This window comes from Anneissia japonica, unplaced genomic scaffold, assembly GCF_011630105.1.
Source record: "Anneissia japonica isolate Jap-2015-1 unplaced genomic scaffold, ASM1163010v1 scaffold106_len93372_cov127, whole genome shotgun sequence".
Taxonomy (NCBI): Eukaryota; Metazoa; Echinodermata; class Crinoidea; order Comatulida; family Comatulidae; genus Anneissia; species Anneissia japonica.
The window spans coordinates 56,960-61,495 of NW_022749788.1; positions in this window are offsets into that span (position 1 = coordinate 56,960).

Here is a 4,536-nt window from a genome sequence, read left to right on the forward strand (position 1 = left end):
ATCCAGTAGGGGCACAGCCCGCTGTTTTGCCACTAGATTTTAAAAATTTCAATGCATATTAATGCTACGTGCTACTCACTTATCTATTCTGAACCTAACGTTGTTCCCCCCCGGTTTGAAAAATTCCGGATCCGCCCCTGTTTTTGCGTCCGTGTGGTTCTGTGTGGTGGCCTGTGGTCCCATGATCTGTGTGGTATTTAGTAGGACAATCGGGTCCATTTCTAGCCGATCGGGCCCTAAGAAAAGTCTCATCTAAATATCATGGAAACCCCAGTCTCAAATGTTAGCTAATGCTTAGTAATCGTTCTTTTTTTACTATTGTTTCTGTGTCTAATCTAGTATTCAAATCACTATTCTTCAAGTCCATATGAAAAGGTTAGTGCCTACCTTGGAGGATTTTACTTTGACTTTATCTTAAGTTCCCTTGGCTGCAGAAGTCTTAATGTTAAAGGTGGAATGAACAATTCTTATGACTTTTAAATGTGTAAAACTACGTAGGCCTATCCAAATTTATTTTTAACCACAATCCGTTCAAAATGTTCATGCAGCCAAACTCATCATGATTTAATTGTAAACCTTCATTGTATTGTGCATCTAAAAATTTAAACAAACTTTTCAAATGAAACAAAAATTAACTTCAGTTGGGAGTAGATTTCCTATTCTTTTTAAAGTTGCTTAGATCTCATGTTATTAAATTTCAAAGAAATATTGCCATGGAGAAGAATACATGTTTAATATAAGAAATATCAGTTTAATGCCAAGTAAGCCTTATTTTGTATTGTTAATAAATGTGTTAATAAGTGTTTAAAGAAATTTAAAAGAACATGGAATTAATTTTAGCAATACCATGAGAATTTTTTTTAGATTTATCTCTTTACTTAACGAATAGATGAATATCATGTCATCTGGTTTTAAGATCGCAGTGCTGGTGTCAGAACTTTCTTGTCAAGGAGGCTAAGGTCCCTGACAAGGTGGTCCAAACTCCCTGACACGTGGTCAAAGTTTATTTGTTAGACATGTTCCTGGCCCAGTTCTGATTGGTCAGTTTTTAAGTTTGACACTCCAGAAAGGTGCATTAAATATTGTTAAATTTATCCTGTTACAGTGTTCTTCAAAGCCTACCAAATACTTTGCATGGATGCATTATAAAGTCATTGCAGACTGCCTTGACCAATCACATTGCCTCCTGTGACCAAAGTGACCAATCATCATGCAGAGTCAGGATAGATACTTTGCAGTCATTGATGGAGAACTTCAGTCTTGGAGAAGCCGCTCTGAAGGCAACTCTTCATCCAGGTAAAATTTTACAAGCAGTAGACTAATAATCCAAGAAAACTACTTAAGGAATAAAAGGTCTGTCCAGACTGTCAAATTTTATTTGACAACAACATGTGACATTCCTAAATTTAGTCATGATGACATCACATCATGACCATATATAGGCACATCATGACTATATACAGTTTTTGGTTTGGGAAATGAGATAATATGGAGAGAGCTTTAAAATTGGGTGAATCACATGCAGTTCCTGATAATTTAGATACTGTAAGTCTCTCCAAGGAATATTCCTCTGGGTGGTTTCTGACATCTGTTTGGTCAATTCATTTTTTGTCATTTTTTTTTACAAACGCCATCATGTATGGAATTCCAGAGAATGTATTGTGTTCTTGATTTTAGTGAATTTTTTTTCTGTTTTCAGTCATTGCTATACTGGAAGATGTTCTTCACTCCATTGTTGCAAGAATAAGGTATACTTATGGGATGAGTTGTACTTGAGTTGTGGGTTTTAGTGAGAGTATATGGTGGGCACTCACTGCATCGTACAACAGTTGTATGAAAATCGTTCAATGAATCCAACTTCGCTCCCTGTGAGCGCTAGATAATGCGATGCTGTCTGCTGATTACCAGTGACAGTCTAAACCTATCATCGTTAAATACGATCTTTTGCGTGTGTTGTGTCATTGCAGTCTTTATGGAATCGTGTCGGCCGATGACCGTAGGCGGCAGAGAGTGCCCGGCTTTAGTGAGTAGGTCGTCATTCAGTTATATTTTGCATCCTGTCAATCAAAATTTATGTTCACATTTTTTTATGCTTACCAGAGATAATATTGAAAAGACTGCTGTTGGACAGAGTGAAATGATGCATCATTGCCTAGCAACAGTGAAAACTGCAAGAGTTTTAGTCCGTAAATGTTATTCAGAGTTACATGATGAAGTAACCAACATCGACAGCAAGATGAGGAGCCGCATCCAAAACATAAGAAATGATGCCTGTCATATTTTAAAAGATGGTAATTAACCTCATTATTTTAACATATTTAATTCATTTTACTGTCATCCTACACCAAGTGTGTGCCCATTTTAAGTTGGTAATAGTAATTGTGCACATAACTAAGCTTCATTATAAGAAGTGTTGAGTAAAGAGTACACTCTTATTGTTTAGAGCTTACCAACGTTATCACCCACCTACCTTTAAGATGTCTACCACCCAGTCTTAGATTGCTACAACTACAAGCCTGCCTTTGATATTCTCACTAAAGATGTATGTTATTTTTGTGAGTTATAAGATGTTCTTTTTTTAGGTCTATTTTTTGCCGATTGTCAAAATGCAGCCGGTATGATACTTATTCAGAACATGCTACTACTGTCTGATCAAGAGTTGCCTGCAAAAGAAATTGCCGATGAGCTTTGTATTGAGTTTCACCATCTTCCCCCACTGTCCAAGCTGTTCATTTGCCAAGGTGTATTGGCAACTGTACTGAAAGATCAGTTGACAAGGCATCTTGTGGGTGATGATTCTCTTTTGGAAATGATGTTTCAACAGATCTGGTGTCTAGTGAGTGTGTGAGTTTGCCTCTGATAATAAATTTATTCATATAATTATATATTATGCAGCATTGCACTAAATTTTTATGATGAACCATTCCTTAGTTTTTACATAATACTGCTGGCAAAGAGACAACAGACAAATAGGGGAATACATTTAACCTCCTTGGTAGAGGTAAAAATCAGATACATTTGGATATCGGATTTGTGAAATGATTTTTTATCAACCTCAGATTAATGGAATCGTTTTCTGCTCTCTCTGTACTTAGAGCCGCCACTGGTTATACTATATAGCTGAAGTGCAACACTGTATAGCAAAGGTCCCAAGTTGAAAGAAGTCAATTCTGGGAGATCTACTGTGGCTGATCCAGGAATTTGAAATAAGGGGGTGGGGGGGGGGACTTTTACAGATGTAGGGTAGGCCTACCTCCTGAGCCCCACCATGATTATAGTACCTCTAGATTGCCACAAATGACACTCTCTTTGTTAAATTTTATATATTACACACAGTGATCCATCGACAGTGACTTCCATGAAACAATTGATAATAAAATATTTAAAACTGTAAATATTATGAATTTGCGAAAAATGGGTAATTTCTGGTAGAATCTTGCTTGTTTTGCGGGAGTGCGGAAGGTCATCCCGATTTCCGGGAGACTGCCGCGAGTTTCAGGAGACTTGGCACCCCTGGTATAGTAAGGCCTGCATGGAGAATATATCCTTCGCACAAGAATTTGGCCCAGAAATCCATCCACGCATTTCAGAAAATAAGGGCCAATATCCACGCAGAATAGGAGATTAATTACCCAACAGATTGGCCAGAACCTTTCATCACAACATGTTGAACTAAAAAAAATGAATACATATATTTCAAATTTGTTTCCCATTTTTTGGTATAACATTTCCTAATACAGGTTCCCCTATTTATAACTACAGGAATATGCGAGATAGGTAACATGCATGGAAAGAACCACGCTAGTATTATTTTAATAAGTGCCGCTCTTGAATAAGCGCAGCACTGAAGCCTAAAAAAATATTATAAGCCCTGCGCCGCTTATTCAAGGATTTACAGTAATTTGACATTCCAATTGGACAGATTGAGTAAATGTGCTTATTCAACTGGTTTATTTGTATTATTTTTATTTCGACTGGTTTGTAAAATAGACTTTGTTGACAACGAAAATTAATGTAACCAGAGTTGGATAATCAGCATTAAGTTATCCACGTGACCAGAACAAACATGGCCAATTGGTCAGTTTAGCAACAACATTTGTGTTAATAGAATTTAGATTAAATTTCAGAAAATAAAAATTATAATATTTACCCACATGAAGTCAAAAAATAATTGTAGGCTAACAGAATTAAAAAACTGGATGAAAAACATTTTTTTTTATGGAAAACCCATACTGCCCACAAGTCAAGCAATCTTGATTAAGCAGCGTATATTGCGTATTAACTATGCAGTCATTTTGTTTTGTCAAGTATTTACAAGTTTTCTATTCGACTGGTCGTCTTCGTTAAGTGGATTTTACCACTGGCGCAGGTGGGCATGGTTTAACGAAAAACGACCAATCGAATACAGCCATTGATATGATTGTGATATATACTGTATTGAATAAGAGCTATCTTGTTTTAAGGTACCAGACAGGACAAGGTCGTGTCCGAAAATTCCTGATCCTATGACAAAGATTTTGAGCAAAGATAGTTCTA